The sequence below is a fragment of the Protopterus annectens genome, chromosome 17.part0, assembly GCF_019279795.1.
Source record: "Protopterus annectens isolate FY-2018-M chromosome 17.part0, PAN1.0, whole genome shotgun sequence".
In the NCBI taxonomy this organism is placed as follows: Eukaryota; Metazoa; Chordata; order Ceratodontiformes; family Protopteridae; genus Protopterus; species Protopterus annectens.
In genome coordinates, this window is record NC_056751.1 from 410,762,071 (window position 1) to 410,789,179 (window position 27,109).

The following is a 27,109-nucleotide window of genomic DNA, read 5'->3' on the forward strand; positions in this document are numbered from 1 at the left end:
TCACCGGAAGTGGAGGAGCCAAGCTGTGAGCTTCAGGCTGTTCAAGTTGGGGTGAATCAGGTTCTGCGGATGGGAGAGCAAGTCCGGAGTTGGATCTTGAATCCATGGTTGATCTAGCTGGTGAGGCCATAGGAAGGGGAACCAAATTTGACGAAGCCAATATGGCGCTATGAGGATTATCTTGCTCTTCAACCGGCGGGCTTTCTTCAGGAACTGGGGAATGAGAGAAAGAGGGGGAAAGGCATAAAGCAGACCCGAGGGCCAATCGTGGTCTAGAGCGTCCCTGGGTGACTGTCCCTGAGGGGGAATCAGGGCGAAGTAATTGCTGCATTTGTAGTTGGTTGGGGATGCAAAGAGGTCACAGCAAGGGAGACCCCAGCGGTCGAAAATCTCCACCACTATAAGAGGACTCAGAGACCACTCGTGTGGTTGCAGAATGCACCTGCTCAATCTGTCTGTTATCACGTTGGAACTCCCAGGAATGTGCATTGCTATCAGAAAGCGGTTGGTAGCCATTGCCCATTGCCATATCCTCATGGCCTCTCGACAAAGTGGGTAAGATTTGGTTCCGCCTTGTTTGTTGATGTACCAGACTACAGCCATGTTGTCCGATTGTATTGCAATAGCCCTTGACGGAAGGAGGGGATGGAATGCTTGCAACACTAGAAGCACCGCCTTAAGTTCTAGGACATTTATATGCAGATGGGCCTCTAGTTCCAACCATGTGCCTTGGACTGTCTTCCCCTGAAAAAGCCCCCCTACCCCATCAAGGAGGCGTCTGTGGTCACTGTGGCTTTGGGCTGTTGGGGTGTGAAGGGGTGAGACCATTGTGATGGGTTCTGCGACATCCACCAAATCAAGTCTTGTTTGCATCTCTGAATCACCCGAATCTGGGATGATAGAGGAAAAGTACAGTTGTGTATACCTACCATAAATGTAGATGTTCGAGTGTCTTCACTGTTGCAGTCATAACTGTAGGGTACTCCTGCCGGCAGGCAGCCCAAGGTCGGCCAGAATATCAAAGTCTGGGTCCGGCGTCGGCTGTATCAGCAAGAACCCTGACGTCAGAACGCATGGGTATAAAGCTGACAGCAGACGCCATCTTCTCCAGCCTTTCTTGCCCCTGATGTCAGAAGCCCCCATAAAACCAAAAGGTGTCCCAAGGGAAACACAAATACACCAGAAAGGTTGTTGGAAAGGAAACAAAGTAAGTAAAAAAGAAACAAGAGGGGTCTGGAGGGAGGGAAACACCGACTGCAACAGTGAAGACACTCGAACATCTACATTTATGGTAGGTATACACAACTGTACTATGTTCTTCGTGTTTCACTGTTGCAGTCATAACTGTTGGGTAGAATCCCAAAGCTGAGAACATGGGAGGAGGTTATGAAGAAGGAGCAGCTAGAAGACCCTGCAAAACAGCAGAGGCAAAGCCTGCCCTAGACTTTGAGTACAAAGGGAGGTTATAGTGCTTGGAAAAGGTATGCACAGAGCTCCAAGTAGCAGCCTCCAGAATGTCCTTAGTAGGAACTCCTCTGAGGAAGGCTGCTGAAGTAGCAGTTGCTCTAGTAGAATGAGTCCTGACAGTACCTGGAATCTGTTTTCCATAAAAAGAGTAACAATATCTTATTCCATGAGCAATCCATTTGGAAATAGTTTGCTTAGAAATAGCTTTACCTAGAGAACTGGAAGCAAATGAGATAAGCAATTGATCTGATTTTCTGAAATCTTTAGTTTTGTCCAGGTAAAAACGTAGTTGCCTGTGTACGTCCAATGAATGCAAAATCCTTTCCCCCTTATTTTGGGGTTTTGGGAAAAAGGTAGGAAGGTGAATAGTCTGATTTAGAGCCACTCTAGAAACTACCTTAGGCATAAAAGTAGGATTGGTCCTCAAGGAAACTCTGTCCTGATAGAAGATGAGGTATGGTTCCACGGCCATGAGGGCTTGCAACTCAGACACCCTTCTGGCAGAAGTCAAGGCCAACAAGATAGCTGTCTTCCAGGATAAGACCTTAATATCCGCAGAGGCAGCAGGCTCAAAAGGAGGCAAAGTAAGCTTTTCCAAGACATAGTTGAGATCCCAAGGAGGGACAGGAGGAGATCTAGGAGGTCTTAAATTCTTAGCTCCTCTCAGAAACTGTCTAACCAGCTGGTGGGAAAAAATGGGAGGATCACAATTGAAATGAGCCGAAATAGCAGAAGCATGAATTTTAATGGAAGAAAAGGAAAGACCTTTAATCAAAAGGTCTGAGAGATAAAGTAAAATAGAGGGAATATCAGGAATTAAAGGATCAGAGCCATGATCCTGCATCCAAATACAAAATCTTTTCCATTTAGAAGCATATGATTTCCTTGTACTAGGACGCATAGCTTCCAAAAGAATATCCAAAACTTGTTTAGGAAGAGAAGAAGGAATCAATTGCCTTTGATGAGCCAAGCTGCCAGGCAGAGAGTCTTGATTTGAGAGTGAAATACCTGACCCTGATGTTGGGACAGTAGAGAATGGGTCAGAGGAAGACTCCAAGGGGGTTCCAAGCAAAGGTGCAGTAGAGTAGGGTACCAAAACTGACGAGGCCAATTTGGAGCTATCAAAATGATCAGTCTGAGTTTGTCCAGCTTTATCTTTAGCAATACCCGAGGCAGAAGAGGAAGAGGAGGGAAGGCATATCCCGAAAGATTCCTCCAGCTGAAGGACAGGGCATCCACTTTCCAAGCTGTCTTGTGGAAGGACCTGGTGCAAAAGAGAGGCAACTGATGGTTGAGATGGGATGCAAACAGATCTATCTGAGGACAGCCCCAAACTGCAGTTATCTTGCTGAATAAGTTGGGGTCCAACATCCATTCGTGAGGATCCAAAATGTTTCTGCTTAGGCTGTCTTCTAAGAGATTCTGATTTCCTGGAATGAAATGTGCCTGAAGATCCAGACTCAAATTTAGGGCTGTGTCCCATAAGGTCATGGCAAGTCTGCAAAGGGGGTATGAGTGAGAGCCCCCTTGCTTGTTTATGTACCACATGACTGTGGTATTGTCTGTTCGAATTAGCAGAGGTCCTGGCTTCAAAAGAGTCTGGAAGGCTAGAAGAGCATTTTGGACTGCTAACATTTCTTTCAAGTTGATGTGCCATAGAAGGTGTTTGTTTGTCCAAGAACCCTGTTGACATTTGTCTAGAAAATGAGCTCCCCAAGCATAATCCGAGGCGTCCGTGGTTATGATCTGAGTAGGCTGAGGAAGACGAAAGGGCTTCCCTTCGTTCAAAACACACGCCCTGGACCACCAAAGGAATTCCTTCTGGAGGCAGGGAATCAGTGGAATCATTGTATCCAGACTGTGGCAATGCTGAGACCATACACTCTTTAGGTACTATTGAAGTTTCCTCATGTGAAGCCTCACATTTGGAATCAACAGGATGCAAGAGGCCATGTAGCCCAAAGCCTGCAGGAATTTCCTTGCAGTGAGCTGAGTCAATGTTGCCAAGGTCTTGAAGATTGAAGCCAGCTGTAACTGTTTTTCTGGAGTAAGGAAGGCCATCTGTAAACTTGTGTCTAGAAGAGCTCCCAAGAAGGTCATTCGTTGAGAAGGAATCAAATGTGACTTTTTTGTGTTCACTGAGAATCCCAGTAGTAGGAGAAGACGTTGAACAAAATGCAGGTGTTGAAGTAAAAGGTCTTTGCTGTCTGCCTGAATTAGACAGTCGTCCAGATAAGGGTAAATCTGAATCCCCTGAAGTCTGCAGTAAGCTACTACTGGAGCCAGGCATTTGGTAAAAACTCTGGGCGCAGTAGATAAGCCAAATGGCAGTACAGAGAATTGGAAGTGTCTCGAGCCTGCCTTGAATCTGAGGTACTTTCTGCACTGTTGCCTTATGGGGACGTGTAAGTAAGCCTCTTTTAAGTCCAATGTTACCATCCAAGCATCTTGTGAGAGCATTGGAAGAAGTTGTTGAAGTGTAAGCATCTTGAATTTTGGAATTTCCAAAAAGGTGTTTAATATTGAGAGGTCCAGAAGAGGTCTCCAGGAGTTTTGTTTTCTTGGGACCAGAAAAAGTCTCGAGTAAAAACCTTTCCCCACCTCTAGAGGTGGAACAGGTTCTATGGCTCTTAAGGCTAATAAAGCGTCCACTTGATTTAAGGCCTCTGTCCACTGATGTTTTGGCAGATCTGGCCAGCCGGAAGGCCTTGGCAGAGTGTGAAAGTGGAATCTGTAGCCTTTCAAAATCATGTCTAACACCCATTTGTCCTGAGTAATGTGAGTCCAATTTTGGTAAAAAAAGAGAAAGTTTTCCTCCGAGAGGGGCATCCAGGGTAGGAGGACCTGAAGCCCAACAGAGGGAGTCATTGGGTCTGCTTTCTTTGGGTTTGAGGTCTGTCTTCTCCCCTTCTAGGTGAAGAAGCAGTCCACTGTCTAGATCTGTAAGACGCCTGAGCCTGCGCCCGACCTCTGGAGCGTCTATATCTTCCCCTTTGAGGCCTGTCAGAAGTGGGAAAAGACCAACTTTTGGAGGGCCAATTTCTGGAAAATCTAGGAGGCCGCACTTGCAAAAAATCTTTTACAGTCTGCATAGACTTGGCTTTTTCTTCCATCTTTTTAATAACCTCCTCAGCCTTAGATCCAAATAAGACATCATGCTGAACAGGGGCATCTAGCAATTTAGCCTTAACTTGTTCAGGTAAATTCTGCTCATGAAGCCAAGCATGTCTCCTGATAACAGTACCAGAGGCAGCCGCCCTGCAAGAAGCCTCTAAGGCATCAAAACCACAATGTAAATTATGTTTGCTAACTTGTTCAGTTGCATGCAACACATCCTGTAATTCCTTGTCCTCAGCACATGCAGGAAAGGTAGAAAGCCTTTGTTTTAAAACAGATAAAAAAAAACTGTTGATACTTAAACATGTGAAACTGGCAATTTAAAGCTCTAATAGAAAGGGTAGCTGAAGTATAAACCTTTTTGCCCCACCTGTCCAAGGCACGAGAATCCTTTTCAGAGGGGATAGGATTCTTAGAGGAGGTGGCCTTAGCAGCCTTGGAACCCTGCAAAATAGTTTCAGGATCAGCAGAAGGGTTCTTAAATAAGAATTGATGGGAATCAGGGACCCTGTAAAATCTATCAGGCTTAGAAGGAGCAGGCGGCATGGAATCAGGATTCAAGTTAGCTTCAGAGAAGGCTTCATCCACAATGTCAAGTACAGGAGGAATAGCTAAAGGCCTGTGTTGAGGGAGAAGAAGAAATTCCCTAAGTCTCTTTTTGGAAGCAGAATAATCCTGACCTTCCCAATGAAAATGCTCCCTCATCTCATGCAAGGTTTCCCCAAAAGAGAAATCTTCAGGGGGGGAGGCAGAGGGAACAGAATCCTCTGCATCCGAATCCTCAAAAGGAGGAAAAGAGTAATCCTGATCAGAGGAAGAAACAGAAGATACAGAAGCCTGATCAGAGGAATTATAAGGGGTATCCTGTCTAGGCCTTTTCTCAGGAGGAGGGTGAGAGCCCCTAATCATAGTTAATAAATCCTCAGCCATCCGTAGTAATTGCTTCTGAGTCTTAAGAGCTGAATCCGAAGAAGCTTGAGCAGAAAGTCTGGGTTTAACAGGAGTCTTTGACTTAGCCTTTGTCTTTGTGGAAATAGTAATATGTGAAGGCCTGAAGACCCCCTCAGAAGCCGGTACCTGCACAGCGGTTCCGGACCCATCTGAAGGAGCGACGTCCGAAGGTCCTGCAGCAGACAAATTACTAGGCCTAGATGGCTCCCCATGGGAGTCCGTGTCAGCCATCGGTTCTGAAGTGGCGGACGACAGGGGCTGCAAAAGCGCCTCACCGACGACCGCCGAACCCGAAGCTGGCTCCGGCTGCAAAGTATCCTGTTTGGACCTCGGAGGCCTGTCCTTGTCTTTGCGTTTCTTCTGTATTCCGGTAGTCGGTAAAGTATCCGACGACATCCTATAATTAAATTGTCTAACGAAGTAATTCAAGGCCCAATCGTACCTACGCTTGATAGTGCGAGAATTAAACCTGGCACAGAACCGACAGCAAGAAACGTCATGGTCAGGGCCTAAGCAAGGTAGACAGTAAGAGTGGAAATCTTTATGAGGTATTTGTTTTCCACACGATACACAATTAACTTTTTCTGACATCGGAGGAGCAAGAAAAAGGTTTCCCCAATGGGGTACTTAGCTTTGAGAAGAGAAGTAGAAAACTTCGGACCGACGACAAACACACCACGTTATCTTGAAAACGCCAACCAACAACTAGCGAACTGCTTTGCACCGCACGGCAAGAAAGACTGGGGAAGATGGCGTCGGCTGTCAGCTTTATACCCATGCGTTCTGACGTCAGGGTTCTTGCTGATACAGCCGACGCAGGACCAAGACTTTGATATTCTGGCCGACCTCGGGCTGCCTGCCAGCAGGAGTACCCTACAGTTATGACTGCAACAGTGAAACACGAAGAACATCTGAAAAGGGTACCACTTGGCGAGTAGTAACCATTGTGAAAGCCTCATGTGGAATCTCGCAAGGGGGACAATGGTGATGGAAGCTGCCATGGAACCCAACAGCTGGAGGACAGAATCTGCTGTGGATCTTTCCCTTGAGAGGATGGGTATGAGTTGTTGTTTTATCCTTAGAATTCTGTGCTCTGGAATCGATGCCGTGCAGTTCTTTGTATCCAACAGGACCCCAATGAATTCTATGGATTGGGATGGGGACAAGTTGGATTTTTGCCAGTTTATAGTAACACCTAGCCTTTCTGCGGTGTGAAGGGAGTATGCCAAGGCTTCTTCCAATAGATGTCTGGTGGGGGCAGTGATGAGCCAGTCGTCTAGGTATGGAAACACCTGCAATACTTGCAATTGCAGGTGAGCTGTGACAACTGCCATGCACTCTGTGAACACTCTGGGGGCTGTAGAGAGTCCAAAGGGCAGTACTCGTAACTGGTAATGACTGGCTCCCACACGGAAGCGAAGGAATCTTCTTGATGGTCTGTCCACCTTTATGTGGTAGTACGCATCTTGAAGATCTATAGAGTACATCCAATCACCTGCCTCCAAGAGTGGAAGGATGGACTGTATTATGACCATCCGGAATTTCTGTACCTCTACGAATTTGTTTAGCACACTAAGATCCAAAATCGGTCTCCAGTCCCCGTTTTTTCTGGCACCAAAAATAATCTTGAGTAGAATCCGGATCCTATCTGGTTTGGTGGGACTATCTGGATGACTCTTTTTCTTAGCAGTTTTGAAATCTCTAATGCTACTTCTTCCATTTAACTGGGTGGAATGTCGGGTAAGTTTCTGGGGGGGGGGGGGGGGCGGGACAAAGATCGAAGGGAATATGATAACCTCTGGTTATTATCTCTCATACCCAAGAATTGGTGGTAATGGTTAGCCAGGCAGAAGGGTACAAAGAGAAACGACTCTCAACCGCTTCCAGAGGAAAGCAGTTGGGCCGCTCTTCAGGAGTGCTGATAGGACTGGGCAGAGAAAGAATCTCTGGAACCCTGGTTATGCGGACCTCCTCTGCCCCGAAAGGGGCATCTTCCATATGAGTTTCCTCTTCTGCCTCTAGGGGAAAACTTGGCTCGTGTGTCACGGAAAGAACCTTGAGACTTTTTGTGCCACATCTTCCCACTGTTCTGGTTTCTGGAGAAAGCCTGTTGAAGGGAAGAATAACGGACTATCACGGCAGAAAGGGTCTTACTGTCCTGTTCACATCTAGCCAGTGTGTCTTTTACCTTGGTTCCAAATAACAAAGAGGCTTCAATGGCAGCGTTTGGAAAGGAAGCCTTGAAGGGTTCCATGAAATCACACAAGCGCATCCAGGCATGCCACCTCAGGACAATGCCTGCACCCGCTGCTCTAGCTGCTCCTTCTGATGCGTGAGAAATCAGACGCATGGAGGAGTTAGAGATCGATTCAAGAGTGGCTAACTGTGAGGCCACTTTGTCCCGGACCTCATCAGACACAGCTCCGGTCAAAGATTCAGAGAGCACAGAAATTAAGTCTCTTTGAAGCCTGGTAAAATGTGCCATATAATTCAGGGACCTGACTGCAAAGGTCACTGATGCAAGAGTACGCTTCTCTAATCTGTCCAGCACCCGGGACTCTTTGTTGGGCGGGTGGACAGTCTGGCTTTCTTCCGCCAGATCCTTTTTTGTTACGGCTGCCACCACCAAGGCATCTACAGGAAGACCTTTGGACCAGTGAGGATCACTATCTGGAGGGGACAAGATTTTATCTGGCCTGCAGGGAATGGAGTCAACGATGTCAGGAGCCTTCCATGCACGCTGCACGACGAGCCGGACAAGGTCATCGGCAGGTGGAGTAACCCAGGAGGTAGGGGGCTGGGCATGAAAGGCCTGCAGGAACACAGACTCTTCAGAGGTCAGGTTAGAGGGCTGCCATTCACCTCTCTGTATTTCGAGGATATCTCCAAGGATATCTCAGAAGGTGACCAAGGGGACCCTTTCCCATCATCAAAGTCTGTGTCTTCCGTGATGGACTCCTCTGGGGAGTCCACGTGCTTCCTCTTACACGAATTCTTGCGATGAACTTCCTCAGGGGGAGAATCTGGGGAAGACAGCGCAAAAGGGGCCTCCTGTGGGAGTGTGTCCTGAGGCCCTTGTGCCTGGTGTTCACCAGGGGTGGCTTGTGTAAACTGCGGTCCAGAAAAGGAAGGGGGCACTGATAGTACAGGATTGCCAATAGACGCAAGTGCCTTCTCCATGAGTTGGAAGGCTGGCCCACCCGAGGAGGTCACACCTCGCTCAAGCAAATCAGCCTGCCGACTCTGAGTCCCCGGATGGCTGTGAAAAACAGGAGTATGTACGCCACAGCTGGCATCTTGAGCAGTGACTGGAGTGACAAGTCTCAACTGCCACAAAGGCAACTGCGGCTCCTTAGTGAGGTCCATAAAAGGAGCCGAAGTGAGGGAAGTCTGTGCTACAGCAAGGGGCTTCAAAGGCAATGAAGGAGGAGAATAGGTAGGGGTCTTTGGAGAAGGGTGTTCACCTCCGAAGGAAGAATACATCCTGGAGGGTTGGATACCGCTGGCTGAAAGCAATTGATCCACAAGACGCGCCACATCATGTTCAGAGAGGCTTCTAGTGGATCTCATGGACATAGCTGAATGGGAGTCAGGTCTATCCAAGGATGAAGGAAACTCGGTGCCCACAAAGGGGTCTTTGGATGGCGCTAAAATAAGTATCTGCATCGAGAACAACGGAAACGTTAAGGCTTGCACTACTGGTGTCTGCACCAAAGAGATCATCGGTGCCGAAGGTGAGGTCTGCACCAAAGAGATCATCGGTGACAAAGGTGAGGTCTGCACCAAAGAGATCGGTGCCGAAGGTGAGGTCTGCACCGATGAGGTCAGTGCTGAAGTGGTAGTTGGCACTATAGTAGCTGCCAAAGGAGTTTGTGCGGAAAACGAAGTGGTCGGTACCGAGAGGATAGTCGGTGCAGTGTAAATTGTCGGAGCCAAAGCAGGAGAGGGCGTTGGAACGGTCAACGTCGTAAAGGTCTGCATCGATGAAAAAGTCGGTGCCGGTAAGGAAGTCTGAACCGAGGGGCCCCTCGGTTCCGATGAGGTGTAGGGCACAATACTCGGTGCCGAAGACTTCGGTGCAGATCTAGGCAGAGAAAGCCTCTGGGCCATGGAAGTCAAATTCAAACTAGAAAGTTTGGCCTTCTTAGGTCTCGGTTCCTGGGGGGCCCCAGCAGAAGTCGACGGAAGAGACTTGGCCTTCTTTTGTTCATCTCTTTTCTTATGGGAACTAGGAGGGGTTGAAGCCTCCGACCCAGAAAGAGCCTCTGTAAAGGAAGATTTAAGTAGTCCCTTTAAGATCAGTTTATTTTTCCTTTCCACCAAAGTCGTGTTAGAAAAGTTCGCACAAATCCCACAAGGCGGGTCAACAGTCAAGTGAGGCACACCCAAACAGTAAACACATAACGAATGTGCATCCGAAATAGGCAATTTATACCCACAATCCACACATCTTTTAAAACCCGGACCACCTTCTTCCTCTGCCATGACAGGTAGGAGGAAGAAAGGAAAAGGAAGGAAGAAGATACCAACAATGATACGAGAAATACCAGAAGGTAAAACAAGGAAAGGTTTTACCAACGATGGTAAAGGAGTTACCTCACAGTAAGAAGAAAGAAGGACTAGAAAAAAACAAAATAGAGTCGCTAGATGCGATAGAGTAAGAGATAACTATTAAACAAGATTTGAACTAAGAAGAACTGTAATACGATTAGGTATTATCAAAGAAAGTTTTACTTGGCTCAAGAAAAGTGGCTTGACACGACTGAATGGCGATGCGACAAATGAAATCTGGGGTAACAGGGAGAGGGGAATTGTGGGTAAGTGTTCAGCTCGAAAGTTTGTGGCTGTCGCGAGCTTAGAAGATGGCCGGCACAGTTCCGAGGTTGTAACCCATAACCCAAGCGTAAGGAATGAACGAGGACTAACAATATCAGATCTACTACTATGGTAAGCTTAGAGAACTGCATGTAATGTTCATCAAATAAATCACTCCTGCAGTAGCCTTAACTTCATGGGTAGATTATCCAAGCTTACTATACATGGGAGGCAGAAAGGAAAGGGTCCAGGTGCCCCTGAAGAATGGTCCTAGCAAAGCCTGATCTAGACCTAGAAAAGAAATCAGGCTAGTAGTGTCATGTAAAATTCTATATGTAGGACCAAGCTGCTGCTTTGAGAATAATTCTAAAATCCATCTCGTTCCAAAAAGCCATAGATGAGGCCAAGGCCCTTATAGTGTGGGCCTTGACCCTGCTTGGAAGAGTTTTGTTGTGGTCAGTATATCAAAAGGTAACAACACGAGACAACCATTTGAAAATAGTCTGTTTTGACACAGGCTGTCCCTTCTTACCTTGACAAGAAATTAACCTAACCTGGGGATCCAAAGATCTGAAAGATTTAGTTCTGTCAATACAGTACCAAAGTTGTCTGCAGACATCCAAGAAGGGACTGGAGTGACAAGTCTCTCCTGCCACAAAGGCAACTGCGGCTCCTTAGTGAGGTCCATAAAAGGAGCCGAAGTGAGGGAAGTCTGTGGACAGTTTGGCTTAAATTAAACTCAGATACTGCTTTAGGCACAAAAGAAGGATTAGTTCTTAAACAACCTGCCTCTGTGGAAATGAGATGGGGTGAGTCACCCTAAGAGCATACTCACTTTCCAGAGGTCAAAGCAACCAAGTGAAAAAAAAGTTTTCCCTGTTAAAAACCTTAAGACAGCTGGTTGAAATGGAGCAAGTGCTAGTTTCTCTAAACAAAATTAAGATCCCAAGGAAGGGCCAACAGTTTTCTTTAAACATTTTGACATGATAATGCATTGCATTAAGGAGGATCCATGGGCAGATATACAGAAACGGCCAATAAATATACCCTGATGGTGGAGTAAAAACGGTCTTAAGGGTGAGAACTCACACAAATATTGTAAAACCAGAGAAACACTCCCTGAAAGGGTGCTGGTTATGTTGTTGACACCAACTAGAAAATATTTTACATTTGCTAATATATGATTTTCTAGTAGCAGGCTTTCTTGCTTCCATTATTAACAGTTGCACATCCTCAGTAAATAGGTGCCAAGAGGGAATTAAGACTCGTACCATCCAGGCAGTAAGCTGAAGCTGACTGAGGTCAAGGTGCATCAAAACACACCTGAGCTTGTGCACATAGATCCAGTCTGTTAGAAAGCTTGTAGTAACCGCCCCTGGTCATTTCCCAAAAAAAAAAAAAAAAAAAAAAAATGAGAATTGCAGTTGCTTATTGCAAGAAGGGAGTCACCACAATGATCTTGAGAGATTCCTTTAGAATCTTCAAAAGTACCCTGGATATCAGTAGAAAGGGTGGAAAAGCATTCAGGAACATTCTTGGCCAAGAAAAGGAAAAGGCACCTGTCTTCTATAGGCTTTCTTGCATGGAGTCTTCAAGCAGAATCTTGCAAGCTGATTTTACAGAGAGGATGCAAACATGTCGGTTTGAGGAACTCTTCACAAACTGATCAAATCTCAGAAGACCTCCTGATCGAGTTTCCATTCGTGAAGGCGTGTCCTTGATCTGCACAGCCTGTCTGCCGCAAAAGGAATGCAGAATACCTGTAGCATGAGATTATGCTATGAAGCTATATCCCAAGCTAACATGGCTAATCTGCAAAGGGGATAAGAACTGGTTCCCCTTGCTTGTTGATGTACCACATGACTGTGCCATTGTCTGTAACAACCTGAAGATGAATATGATTCAAAGAGTTGAGTGCCTTGACCAGGTCAAGCATCTCTTTTATACTTATGTGCTTGCATCTGTCCTCCTTGGTGTCACACACTGTGCACTTTTATCCCTCCTGAAACTGCTTGCAAAGTCTGAAGCATATGTGGTGACTGACTGCTTTGGAACAGGGTGGGAGAAGAGGAGATTCAAACTCAGGAACATTTGCTGTCTCCAAAAAGTAATTTCTCTTCTGACAAACCAAAGCACTGGCATTTGAAAAGAAAAAAAGATGTTGGTGCTGGGACCAAAGGGACTTTAGATATCATTGTATTGTTATCTGTGGAGCCTTGCCAGAGGTATCATAAGAAAGTACAGTCATGTGAGTTAAACTTACCATAACAGTAGATGTTCGAATGATCACTGCTGCAGTAGCCTTAGCTACATGGGTTATATGCCTGCCAAGGATTAAGAGCCATCCAGCTTTCAGAGTTTCAGAGCAATTTCCACGAGCCCAAACTGTAAGCAACTTGAGCTGAGCTGACTAAAAGACAAGTCTGGGCACAAAGCCCTTAAGAGCTTTTCTGCCAGCAGAGAGAGGAAGGTTCTGACACAACAGGGGAACGTTCCTTGTTCACTCTCCCAGGACCACCAGGAATGGCTCTCCCTTGCCCACTGAGGGAACTCCAACAACTGCAGATGTTGTGGCTAACTCCTGGTCCACAACAGCTGCAGGGGCTAACTCATTCCCGAAGAAGAAAAGCAACAAATGCCGGTAAAACTACCTGTCCACAAAAAAAGAAGTTATGTCTTACCATCACGTTCCATCTGTATTGTTGATCCTCGTTCAGTCATTACGCATGGGTATCGGTTCCGACCTCGGAACAGAGCCAGCCATTTTTCAAGCTTGCGTCAGCTTCAAACTCTCAAGCTAAACTCTTACCCACAATACCCCTCTCCCTGTTACCTCAGATTGAATTTGCAAGTCAAAGAAGGACGAGGCTACCTCTGGTCAAATAACCTAAGAGAACCGGAAGGTGAGATCCACTAGAAACCACAGGAGGAAGAAGGAGGGAGGGTCGTAATGACTGAACGAGGATCAACAATACAGATGGAACGTTATGGTAAGACATAACTTCTTTACTGATATTGTTGATCCTCGTTCATTCCTTACGCATGGGACAGAGTCCCCAGCCTCATAGAAGGGCATTCCTGAGCACCATAGAACCGAAAGATGCTCTTCCTCTGGAGGCCAAATCCAACTTGTAATGATTGATGAAGGTATGAGGCATAGCCCAAGATGCAGCTGCACAGATGTCATGTAAAGAAACTCTGGCATGTAAAGCAGCAGAAGTTGCCACTGACCTTGTTGAATGAGCCTTCATGGTAGTAGGCAACGAGATATTACGTTGTGTATAAATGAAGGTTACACAGTCCTTCATCCATCCAGCTAATGTGACCTTAGCAACAGCAGATCCTAATCTAGGTCCAGAAAAGGCCAAAAATAACTGGTTAGATTTGCGAAAGAACCTAGCCCTGTTTAAGTAAAAACGGATTTGCCTGTGGATATCTAGGGTATGTAGGCAATACTCTCCTCTGTTTGAATGATTGGGAAAGAAAACTGGCAATTCAATGGTTTGATTAATGGACATTTCAGAGATCACTTTTGGCAGAAATGATGGATTAGTTCTCAGAGACACTATCTCTATAATAAATCAAGTATAGACTCTTGATACATAAAGCTTGAAGTTCAGAAATATGTCTGGCAGAAGTAATGGCGACCAAAAACAAGGTTTTCCATGACAAATGGTTGAGGTCACAAGAAGAGGCTGATTCGAAAGGTGGCATTGTCAGAGCTTGTAGAACTAATGATAAATCCCATGGTTGAATAGGTTCTCTAAAAGGTGGCTTCAGATGATTCCCACCATTTATGAAGGTCTTGCACAATTTGTGGGACATAAGAGAGGAATCTTGGGCACCCTCATAAAAATTAGAAATTGCAGCCAAATGAACTCTAATGGTAGAGGCCGATAGACCCGATTGGAAAAGGTCGGCCAGACAGTCTAGTATTACTGACACTGGTGCAGAGAAGAGATCTACTTATTTATCTTTCAGCCAACAGGTAAATCTTTTCCACTTGCTCAGATAAGTAATTCTAGTGGAAGACTTATGAGATGCAATGAGAATGTCATGTACTGGTAAAGAAAGATCATTCTGCCTGGCAATCAAGGGAACTGGAGTAGCCAAGCTGTGAGCTTCAGGCTGTTCAAATTGGGATGAATCAGGTTCTGTGGATGTGAGATCGACTCCGGGGTTGGATGGAGAATCCATGGTCAATCTAGTAGGTGAGGCCAAAGGAAGGGGAACCAAATCTGTCAAGGCCATTATGGTGCTATGAAGATCACCTTGCTCTTCAACCGACGGGCTTTCTTCAGAAACTGGGGAATGAGGGGAAAGGGTGGAAATGCATAAAGAAGACCCGAGGGCCAATTGTGGACCAGAGCGTCCCTGGGTGACTGTCCTGGAGGGGAATCAGGGCGAACTAGTTGCTGCATTTGTAGTTGGTCGGGAATGCAAAGAGGTCACAGCAAGGAAGGGCCCAGCGGTGGAAGATCTCCGCCACTATCAAAGGATTCAGGGACCACTCGTGAGGTTGAAGAATGCACCTGCTGAGTCTGTCTGCTATCACGTTGGAACTCCTGGGAATGTGCGTTGCTAGAAGAAAATGGTTGGTAGCCATCGCCTATTGCCATATCCTCATGGCCTCTCGACAAAGGGGGTAAGATTTGGTCCCACCTTGCTTGTTGATGTACCAGACCACCGCCATGTTCTCTGATTGAATCGCAATTGTCCCAGACGGCAGCAGGGGATGGAATGCTTGCAACGCCAGAAGTACCGCCCTCGGCACTAGAACATTTATGTGCAAATGGGCCTCCAGTTCGGACCAAGTGCCTTGGACTGTCTGTCCCTGACATAGCCCCCCCCCACCCCATCAGGGATGCGTCCGTGGTCACTGTGACCTTGGGTTGCTGGGAGGAAAAGGGGTGAGACCATTGTGACAGATTGTGTGTCATCCACCAATTTAAATCCTGTTTGAACCTGAGTGTTACTCGAATCATGGCTGAACGAAGATGCTGAAAAGGATACCAATGGATGAGCAGTAGCCATTGTAGAATCGTCATGTGAAACCTGGCCAGGGGGACAATGGTGATGGAGGCTGTTATGGAACCCAACAGCTGTAGAACCGAGTGAGCCGTGGATTTCTCCCTTGATTGGAATCAGTTGTTGCTTTATCCTTAAAATTCTGTGCTCTGGAATGGCAGCTCTGCAGTTCTTTGTGCCCAAGATAACCCCAATGAATTCTGTCAACTGAGATGGGGTGAGATTGGACTTTTGCCAATTTATGGTTATGCCTAGCCTTTGTGCAGCGAGGAGAGAGTATGCCAGGGCTTCTTCCAGTAGATGTCTGGTGGGGGTGGAAATGAGCCAGTCGTCTAGGTATGGAAACACCTGGAATCCTTGAAGTCGTAAGTGAGCTGTGACAACTGCCATGCACTTTGTGAACACTCTGGGGGCTGTAGAGAGTCCGAAGGGCAGCACTCTGAACTGGTAGTGACTGGCTCCCGCACGGAAGCGCAGAAATCTTCTTGATGGCCTGTCCACTTTTATGTGGTAGTACGCATCTTGAAGATCTGTCAAGCACATCCAATCATCTTTTTCCAAAAGCGGGAGGATAGACGGTATTGTGACCATCCAGAATTTTTGTACTCTCACAAACTTGTTCAATACACTGAGATCCAAAATTGGTCTCCAGTCCCCAGTTTTCTTTGGCACCAAAAATAGTCTTGAGTAGAATCCGGATCCTATCTGGTCTAGAGGGACTATTTGGATGACTCTCTTTCTTAGCAGCTTTTCTATCTCTAGAGCTGCTTCTTCCCTTTGACTGGGTGGAACGTTGGGAAGGTCTTTGAAGGGACAGGACAAAGATTGAAGGGGATATGATAACTTCTGGTTATAATCCTTTGTACCCAAGAATCAATGGTGATGGTTAGCCAGGCAGAAGGGTACAAGGAGAAACGTCCCCCAACCACCTCCAGAGGCAAGGAGTTGAGCTGCTCTTCAGGAGCGCTGGTAGGACTGGCCAGGGAAAGAATACCTGGAATCCTGGTTACGCGGAACCCCTCTGCCCCGAAAGGAGTGTCTTCCCTGTGAGTTTCTTCTGCCTCTAGAGGATAACTCAGCCTGTGTGTCATGGAAAGGACCCTGAGATTTCTTGAACCATATCTTCCCACTCTTTTGGTTTTGGGAGAAAGTACGTTGAGGGGAAGAATAACGGACACCTACGGCAGAAAGGGCCTTACCGTCCTGTTCACATCTGGCCAGTGTGCTTTTAACTTTGGGTTCAAACAATGAGGAGGCCTCAATGGGAGCGCTAAGAAAGGAAGCCTTAAAGGGTTCCATGAAATTGCACAAGCGCATCCAGGCGTGTCGTCTCAAGACCGCAGCTGAACCCGCTGCTCTAGCTGCTCCTTCTGATGCGTGAGATATCAGTCGCATACAGGAGTTAGATATTGACTCAATGGTGGCCAGCTGAGAGGCCACTGTCACGGACCTCATCAGACATGGCACCAGCCAAGGTTTCAGAGAGCTCAGAAATCAGATCCCTTTGAAGCCTGGTGTGCCATATAATTCAGGGACCTGATAGTAAAGGTCTCTGGTGCAAAGGTGCGCTTCCCTATCCTGTCCAGGGCCCAGGACTCTTTGTTAGGTGAAGGACAGACTGGTTTTCTTCCTCTGCCAGATCCTTTTTTGTTGCAGCCGCCACCACCAAAGCATCCACAGGAAGACCTTTTGACCAATGGGGATCCGTAGCAGGAGGGGACAAAATCTTATCTGGCCTCCGGGGAAAAGCTTCAATGGTGTCAGGAGCCTTCCAAGCAAGCTGCACGCTAAGCTGGACAAGTTCATCGGCAGGTGGAGTAACCCAGGAGGTAGGGGACCGGGCGCGAAAGGCCTGCAGGAACACAGATTCCTCAGAGGTCGGATTAGAGGACTGCCAGTCACCTCTGTTTCAGGATTTCGAGGATATTACCAAAAATACCTCAGAGGGTGACCGAGGGGATCCTTCCCTTTCATCAAAATCTCTGTCTTTGGTGAGGGACTCCTCTGTGGAGTCCATGTGCTTCCTCTTACACAAACTTTGCCGGTGGACTTCCTCAGCGGAGGAAGCTGGGGAAGACAGCGGAAAAGGGGTTTCCTGTGGGAATATGTCCTGAGGCCCTTGCACCCGGTGTCCACTCGGTGTGACTTGTGAAACCAGTGTACCAGAGGAGGGCAGAGGGATAGACAGTCCAGTATCGCCAGCAGCAGTGAAAGCCTTCTCCATCAGTTGGAATCTGGTCTACCTGAAGAGGAGTTCATAGGTTCATAGGTAGATACTCGGCTATCTGCCCTAGGGCATTTATAAGCCTAGCCAGAGTGTATTTGGCATCCATCTCCCTATTAGATTAGCCTACTGTGCCTCTGTAAAGTAGGTCACAGAAGGTACCCTTTTAAGATTAGTTTACTGTGCCTCTGTCTAGCAGGGACACAGAAGAGATCCCAGGGGTGAATTTGCGATTTCCCATCCACGCGTCCAGATTTCGCTTGAAGAGGGTCAGCGAGGGGCTATGTCTAACATGAATTGGGATTCTATTCCAGAGTGAGGGGAGCCTCTGGGAAATGAATCTGTCCCTCCAGCATGTCCTATTTATTTTAGTGCTGAGGTTTAGGTCCCTGGAGCGTGTAGCTCTAAGGGACTTGGATTGTTTGAGGTGGAGCACGTCCATTAATTCTGGGTTTGCATTGGCTTTGTATGTCAGGCATAGACTGCCTCTGAGTAGGCGGTAAGCAACTGAGTAGAGCTGGAGTTTCTTTAGTCGAGCTGCATATAACATCTGTTTGTAGCCCATGATCCTCTTGGTGAGGTACTTTTGGGGTCTCTCCAGTTGCTGCAGGTGTCAGGTAAGGTACATCACAAAAGGGGCATTGTATTCAATTATGGGCCTGATGAGTGACGAGTAGAGGGGCACAATGACCTCTCTTGATCTAGATGCGAACCCTTTTGTGATAAGGTGGGCTATACAGAAGGTCTTTCTAACCACTTTGGCAATGTGATTATCAAAGGAGAGATTACTATCTACGTTGGTCCCCAAATCTCTAATTACTTCTTCTGTACTTAATGGATTTCCACCTATGTGGTAATTTGTAGGCACCTTGTTTTTCCCACAGGGGATGACTATGCACTTTTTAGCATTGAGCTTGAGGCCGTGGCTCTGGCACCAAGCATCCGTCTCTGTGAGACCCTTTTGGAGGATGCTTGTGTTAGCTGGAGATTCGATTATGGCCCCCAGTTTGCAGTCATCTGCGAACTTTGTCAGCCATAATCCCCTTGTGTTAGCCTGAACCTCAGAGAAGTATATACCGAACAAGAGAGGTCCCAGAACTGAGCCCTGTGGGATGCCACTTGTAACTGGTTTGGATTTGGACATGACACCTGCGATTCTGACCATGTGGGTTCTATCTCTGAGCCAGTTTGCAACCCATCTTGTGATATAGGGGTTGATATTTAAGCTGGTAAGCTTATTTATGATGCCAGAGTGGGGTATTGTGTCGAAGGCTTTTGCGAGGTCCAGGTAGGCTGTGTGGACTACCTTGCCCTCATCTATGGCTTTGGTAACTGTTTCAAAGAAATCAACTAGGTTTAAGAGGCAAGATCTGCCCTTAACAAAGCCGAATTGGGTAGGGTCCAGTGTCTGGAGGCTCCCAATGTCTTTGTTTATGAGTTCCATGATAATACGCTCCATAGCTTTACAGACCAGACTAGTCAGGCTTATGGGGCGATAGTTCCCGGGGTCCGTTGTGGCACCACCTTTGTGGAGTGGGACCACTGTAGCTGTACTCCATTCATTGGATACATATCCTGTAGTAAGGCTAGGTTTGAACAGTGACTTAATGTGAGGGTTCAGTTATTCTTGGAGCTCGTGTAAGACACAGCCTGGGACACCGTCCGGTCCCACAGATGCTGTGTTTTTTGCTTTGGAGAGGGCAGCTTTCACCTGTGCATCTGTGATGTCAGGGAGGTTACATTCAGTTGGGATAGGCATTTGCTCCTTTGGGGGGGAAGGGGGGAGAAGTTTGCACTGAATCTGTCTGCCAGGATGTTGGCTATGTTTGTAGGTTCGGTATATTTTGTACCGTTATGCAACAATTCAGAGCATATCTGGGAGTTTCCACCCATGTTCCTGACATAACTAAAGAAGGCCTTGTGATTATCTTTAGTGTCTAGGGCAATTTTTCTTTTGAAACTGGCCTTTGATGATTTTATGAGGGATCGAAGTTTCTTGCTAATACTGATCAGAGATGCCTTCCCTTTTTGGGATTTTGCTCTGTCATGTAGTAGCTTCCTCCTTCTGTTGTATCGCTTATTTATGGCCGGGGTCCACCAGACCGGTCTCCTGTTTTTGGAGGAGTGAGTCTTGGTTTTATTTGGGATAGCACGATCCATGCATTCCTGCAGGTGCTCACAGAATGCATTTGTAAAGGATTCTGCGGATTGGGCTGTATTATCCTCTGGCCCGGGGGCTTTGAAGGATTCCATCTCAGTCTTGAGAAGTGCAAAGATGGCTTTTGAGAAATTCTTTACAGTGATTTCCTTGGCTGGGGGTGGGGATGGGATATGGATGTAGAGGGAAATTTGTTTATGGTCTGATCTTACCAATGAGGGGTTTACCTCTGGTGTGGAACATAGAGCCCCCATGCTGGTGATGACCAGGTCCAATATGTTGTTCCCTCTTGTGGGAGTGGTGACCAGTTGTTCCATCGTGTTAGAGTTTATAAATTCAAGGAACCGTTGGGCGAGGGTGTTTGGGCTTGAGTAGTTTTCCCAGTCAATGTTTGGGTAGTTGTAATAGGGAGGGTGTTCTGTAGCAGGCTACAAACTGAAAGGCAGTTTTGTCCGCTGTTAGTTGCACATGGATGGTTTCTGATGCTTCGTGCAGTGCCACTAACCTGGAGGTGTAGGTATCTTTGATGAATATAGATACTCCCCCCTCCTTTTGTGCTTTGGTCCAAGTTTTGGGGCCGAAACGCATGGTATGAGTTATAATCTGGTAGTGCTGGGGTGCTCTCAGGAGCCTTGAACCAGGTTTCTGTTACTGCACAGACATCGATTTTCTCCATACTGAGGAGAGCCTCGAGTGCATGCATCTTGAGGTTTAGACTTCTGGCATTGAGTAGCATTGCCTTTAGTTTTTTTATCCTTGGGTTGTCTATGGGTTTGTCCTTTGAGCCTTGCCTAAAAAGGCACTATGGGGGTGGCAAGAGCCTTGGCCAGTATACGAAAGCCTAAGGGTGACAGGTGCAAGCCGTCCCTAGTGAAGCAACGTGGCTTGTCGAGCATGTCATCCCAGGCTGACAGACACTGGATCCCCTTTGAATGACCAATACTTTAGCAAATTGTTGAAACTGATCATTTTGTCTTTATACTGTGGCATCATTCTTGGTGAGGGCAAGATGCTACTCAAGGTCAGGGTCATACCAGCCTGTGCTACAAGGTCAGAGAGCACCTCTATGTCTCTTTTTATGTAGTCCAGGGAGGTCCATCTCAGGTCATTCACACCAGCATGGACAATGACGGAGTCATACTTGTACTTGCTTTGGAGTGACCTGAGTGCTTGCGTTATGTGGCGGATCCTGGCACCCGACAGGCAGCTTACAGTGACCTTCTCCTTATTCAGTCTGGTGAGCGGGACATCAGTGTGCCGGACAATAGAGTCCCCTATAACAAGTGTATTTGGTGTGTTGTTTGGCCTTAAGGGCTGTGACTGTGAGGCACACCGATTTTGTGAGATATGTGATTTGTGGGTATTGTTGAGGGGTGGCTGTTGCTTGGACATCTGCTTAGGAGGTCTTTGCTGTTTAGGCAGCTTTTTATTTAGAGCCTCCGAGTATGTTTTTGTGTGTTTATGTGTTGGGTATGCAGATGCAATAGGTCTGTGTGAGACTGGATTTGTGGTGTGGGTGGTTACCTTTTCCTCCTGACTGACTGTGCCAGTCTTGGGTTGAGAGAGCTCTGCCTCCAGTTTGGCTGTGTAACTGCATCTCTCACATGTATTACAGTTTGTTGGAAGGAGGAGAGGGTTGTCTGTGTACATAAGGCAATTGTAACATTGCCTCAAAATTCCCAGATTCACCAGCTGGACTGGAGAGTAACCTTGAAACTGACCCTTGGACATACCAGATTAGTATAGGGAACTGTTTTTTTACTGATCAGATTAGGGAAGGGAACTGATTTTTCACTTGATCAGGAAGGACCAATCGGGAGCCTAATACTTATGAGAAGTCAAGGAGGGTGTAGTGCTTTAGTTAGTTAGTGTTTCCTTATAAGAGCTGAGCAAGTGCAGGGCTTTAGAAAGATAATATAGTGATTACTTTGTATTTCATATTTCATTTCATAGGTTAGTACTAAGCTAACTGCCCTTGCGAGCCATTTTAAGCCTAGCCAATTATCCCTTGTGAGACTCAAACCCTGCACCTTGTGTTTGTAAAGCAAACACCTTAACCATTAGGCCACCCTCCCAACAGTTCTTAGGGAAAAAGTGAACAGCAGACTTTGTGGAGCATGGAATAGTTTAGACCTGTATAGGCGGCACTGCCAAACGCTGCTCAGTGTGCAAAACCGCGCAAAAAGAGAGTTGTAGGGTTTTAAGAGAGAGATCAAGGAGTTTAGAATTGACCCAAAATGGCCAATAAAACTACAGCGTCTGGGTAGTAACCACTCCTCCAGGGACAGGCAGGCTGTTCAGTGTTAACCACTCCCACCGGTGAACACAGAGACTTCCCTTTAGCCCAAGCAAGCACTGGCCTTCTAGAAACTTCCAAACAGTTCAGAACAGCAAATCTGTAACTGAACTTTCTTAACTTTCAGAAAGTGGGGAAAAAAGCAAGATTTTTTTTTTTTTTTTTTTTTTTTTTTTTGTAGTTTACAGGCAGCAGAGATACACAAGCAGCAAAATAATCACAACAGTGCAATAAATGACCCCACACTTGAGTGCTAGGCCAAAATCAGGTAAAATGCAGTTTTTAGAGAAAAAAAAAATGATTTTAAATTAAGTGCAACACAGGAAATGCAGTAAACAGACTCTAGATGTGTTCCAAGTACTGTTACTGTTACAGATATAAACTTTAGCAAGCTGGAAACTGCCAAAAAGTAGGCGGCAAAGCAGTAAAACTTAACAAGAAAATCAAAAGAAAATACTTAAAATCACAAAAGTGGCTCCTTTTCTTCTCTCAGCGTTTTCTCCCCTTGGTAGGTGCTTCAGCAACAACTTGCAAGCCTGAAAAGAGTGAATGTCTAGGACAGGGGTCACCCCTCCCCTAATTGGCTCAGCCTGCCGATCTGGATGTCCCTGGATGGCTGTGGAGCAGCAAAGTATGCATGTGACAACTGACATCCTGGGTCGTAGCAAAACTTTCCTGCCATGAAGGCAACTGCGGTTCCTTAGTGAGATCCATAAAGGGAACCGCAGAAGGGGAAGACTGTGTTATATAGTACAGTTTTGTACCTACCATAAATGTAGATGTCCGAACTGGATAGCATCTGCAGTGATAACAACCGGGTTGTCCTGTCGTCAGGCAGCCCTTCAGTCGGCCGGATTCCAAAGTCCGGGTCCGGCTTCGGCTGATGTCGCACTTCACCCGACGTCATCTCTGTTGGTCTTCGGGTATAAAAGCATCAGCCGACGCCATTTTCCTCAGTGTTTCTTGCCCCAGATGCCAGTAGCCCTCTTGAAGGCTAAAATTTGGATAGATGCCAATGTTTCCAAAAAGATAGAGGTAAACACAAAAATAAGCATGTATGTACATATATACAAACAAATACACCATAGAAGACTCCTCCCCACCAGCTAGATATTAGGAGGGTAAACACCCTAGGAGTACCACAGAGGGGAAGGAGGGAGGGTAATCCTGACTGCAGATGCTATCCAGTTCGGACATCTACATTTATGGTAGGTACAAAACTGTACTATGTCCTTCATGGATGCATCTGCAGTCATAACAACTGGGTAGAATACCATAGCCAACTAGGGGAGGAGGATAAAAGTAGATTATGGTGTGTTTAGGATCCCTTGCAGTACAGCAGTGGCAAACCCTGCTCGGGATCTGGAATATAGAGGCAAATTATAATGCTTGGCAAATGTATGCACGGAGGTCCAAGTAGCCGCCTCAATAATGTCTTTGGTTGCCACTCCTCATAAGAAGGCTGTGGTAGTGGCTGTTGCCCTTGTAGAATGAGGTCTTATGTTCTGTGGAATTGGTTTTCCATGGAAGGAGTAACAGAATCGTATGCAATTTCCTATCCATTTGGAGATTGTCTGTTTGGAAATAGCTTTTCCTTCCCTTCCTGTTGCATAGGCTACAAAAGTTGGTCAGTCTTTCTGCTATTTTTGTTCTGTCCAAGTAGTAGCGTAGCTGTCTATGTACATCCAAGGTATGCAGTATTCTTTCCCTCTGTTTTGTGGGTTGGGAAAGAAGGTAGGTAGGTGGATTGCCTGGTTTAAAGACACTCTGGATACCACCTTAGGCATAAATGTAGGATTAGTCCTCATGGACACTCTATCTTGGTGGAAGATGAGGAAGGGTTGCACTGCCATTAAGGCCTGTAGTTCTGAAACCCTCCTTGCTGAAGTAATTGCCAGTAGGAAAGCAGTTTTCCATGACAGGTGTTGTAGGTCTGCTGTTGCTGCTGGTTCAAAGGGTGATAGTGTCAACTTTTCTAGCACAAAGTTTAAGTCCCAAGCTGGTAATGGTGGTTTCCTTGGAGGTTTTACATTCTTGATTCCTCTGAGGAACTGCCTGAGCAAAGGGTGCGAAAAAACAGGTGGATCAAAGCTGTATTCTGCTGAAATAGCTGATGCATGTATCTTGATGGAGGAGTGGGACAGGCCTGAATGAAGAAGTTCGGCCAGATACTCCAGAATGTTAGGCATATCTATGTTTGACACATCTTTTCCTCTTTCCGTACTCCAAATGACAAACCTTTTCCATTTTCCAGCATAGTTCCTTCTTGTTGAAGGTCTGCGTGCTTCAAGAATAATGTCTTTAACTCTTTGGGAAAGTTCTGGATTAGCTGCTGCTATGTGATGTTCCATGCAGTCAGTTGCAACGTTTTAGGTTTGGATGTATGATGCTGTAGTTGTTCTGAGTTAACATCAAAGGCATCAGGGGTATTGGCCACATATTGTTCCGAGACATGCTCCTCAGCAGTGGGTACCAGTGTTGTCTTGGCCAGTTTGGAGCTATCAGGATTATCCTTGGACATTCTTCCTTGATTTTTAGTAGTACTTTGTGTATCAAGGGAAGAGGTGGGAATGCATATGCTGTTAGGCCTTTCCAGCTGAAGGAGAGCGAATCCACTTTCCATGCTAGTGGGTGGAATGTCCTTGTGCAGAACTTTTTGAGCTGGTGATTGAGAGGTGATGCGAATAGATCTATCTGAGGCATTCCCCATTTCTTTGAGATGGTCTTGAAGATGTCCGGGTGCAGCTTCCATTCGTGGGCATCCGATGTGGTTCTGCTTAATATGTCTGCTAGAGTATTTTCTTTTCCGGTACAAATATTACCTGTAACTGGATGTTGTAGCTGAGTGCCAGGGTCCACAGCTCCAAAGTCATTCTGCATAGGGGTATGAATGAGTGCCTCCCTGTTTGTTGATGTACCACATGACTGTGGTGTTGTCTGTCCTTATCATCAACTGGCCCTCTTGGAGAAATGGTTTGAACTTTTGGATTGCCAGTTTTACTGCCAGCATTTCTTTTAGGTTGATGTGCAGGTGAAGTTGATCCTGTGTCCACAATCCTTGCACGCATTTGTCCAGCATGTGGGCCCCCATCCTAGGTCTGAAGCGTCTGTTGTGATGGTCTGGCTTGCTTGACATCTGCGAAAGGGTAGGCCTGGGTTTGACTGACATGCCTGAGCCCACCATAGGAACTCCTGCTTTAAGCATGGAATTAGTGGGATTTCTGTTTCTAGGCTGTGTCTGTGTTGGGACCATAAATTCTTTAGGTACCACTGTAGTTTTCTCATATGTAGTCTGGCAAATGGGACCAAGATTATGCATGATGCCATGAAGCCCAAGGCCTGCAGTACTTTTCTTGCTGTTAACTTGTTCAGTTTTGTTAGTGCCAAGAAGTAAAGAGGAGTTCTTTTGTTTTCTGTAGTCAGGAATGCCATTTGTTTTACTGTGTCCAATTCCGCCCAAGAATGTCCTTGTTTGGGATGGTATCAGCCTTGACTTTTGTAAATTGACTGTGTATCCCAGTGCTTGTAGCAAGTAAATGACCCTTTGTAAATCTGTTGTCAGCTTGCTTTTGTTGTCCCCTTGTAGCAGGCAGTCGTCCAGGTATGGGTAAATTTGAATTCCTGTAGTCTGCAATGGGCGATTACTGATGCCAGGCATTTTGTGAATACTCTGGGCAGTAGATAAGCCAAAGGGCAATGCTGAGAATTGATAGTGCTCTGATCCTGCAAGAAATCTGAGGTATCTTCTGCAGATTGGTCGAATGGGGACGTGCAGGTATGCCTCCTTGAGATCTAGAGTTACCAGCCAAGACTCCTTGCCCAGCATGGGAAGAAGTTGCTGTAGGGTCAGCATTTTGAATTTTGGGACAATGATGTATGTATTTAAGGTGGACAGGTCGAGAATTGGTCTCCAACTTTTTCCTTTCTTGGAACTAGGAATAGTCTGGAGTAGAACCCTTTCCTTGCTCTGCTGTTGGCACTCTTTCCACAGCTCTCATGTTTGCTAACTCCATTATCTGTTGTAGTGCCTCTGTTTTTGATTTGGAGGTAGATTTGGCATTCCTCTTTTGACTGGTAAAGTGTGGAAGTGAAACCGGTAACCTTGATCTATGGTTTGTAAAATCCACTTGTCTTTTGTTATGTAGTGCCAGTTCTTTGAAAATAAGGTTAACTTTCCGCCTAGAGGAGCTGCTATTTGTTCCCTGGTAGGCGGATTTAGGTTAAGTCACTGTGGTTGTGCTGATGTAGTGGCAGTGGTTGTGTCTGTGCCTCTGTTGTTACCTTGCCACTGTCGTCCTCTGTAGGCACCTCCTCTGGATTGGTTTCTGCCTCTGGAACGTCTATTCCTGCCCCTTTGAAATTTTGTGGAGTCAGGAAAGGACCAATTTTTGGCAGGCCAGTTCCTGCTAAACCTTGGGGTTGAACCTGCAAGAAATCTTTAACCGTTTGAACAGATTTTGCCTTTTCTTCCATTTTCTTCATAACCTGCTGGGCAGGTGTACCAAACAAACTTGTCTTATCCATAGGAGCATCTAGCAACTTAGCTTTAACATGATCCGGTAAAGCTTGCTCCTTTAGCCATGCATGCCTTCTTATCACTGTGCCAGTCATGGCTGATCTAAATGAAGCCTCCAGTGCATCATAGCCACATTTTAAGGAATGGTTGCTAACCTGTTGTATGTTATTTACCATTTCTAATACATATTTCTTATCAAGAGATTCATCAGTGGTTAGTTTTTAGTTAACTGATCAAGCATAAACTCTTGGTATTGTATCATGTGAAACTGACAGTTTAAAGCTCTAGCTGAGAGAGTAGCTGAAGTGTAGACCTTTTACCCCATCTGTCTAATGACCTTGCTTCCCTTTCAGAAGGAATAGGGTTTTAGCTATGGTCGCTGCTACTGCCTTGGGACCCTGGGATATAGTTTCGGGTCTGCAAGTGGGGCCTTGTAAAGGTGGTGATGAGTATCTGGCACCCTGTAAAATCTGTCTGGTTTGGCAGGGGCTGGGGTAAAGAATCTGGAGCGGAGCAGACATCATTGAAAGCATCATC

At 46.3% G+C, this 27,109-nt stretch overlaps 1 protein-coding gene across 1 annotated transcript in view; it reads right to left on the reverse strand.

Moving 5' to 3' along the window:
• LOC122791564 (dickkopf-related protein 3-like) overlaps nt 1-27,109 on the reverse strand; it is a 1,366,110-nt gene that overhangs the window by 963,435 nt on the left and 375,566 nt on the right. The gene's annotated exons all lie outside the window — the stretch shown is intronic.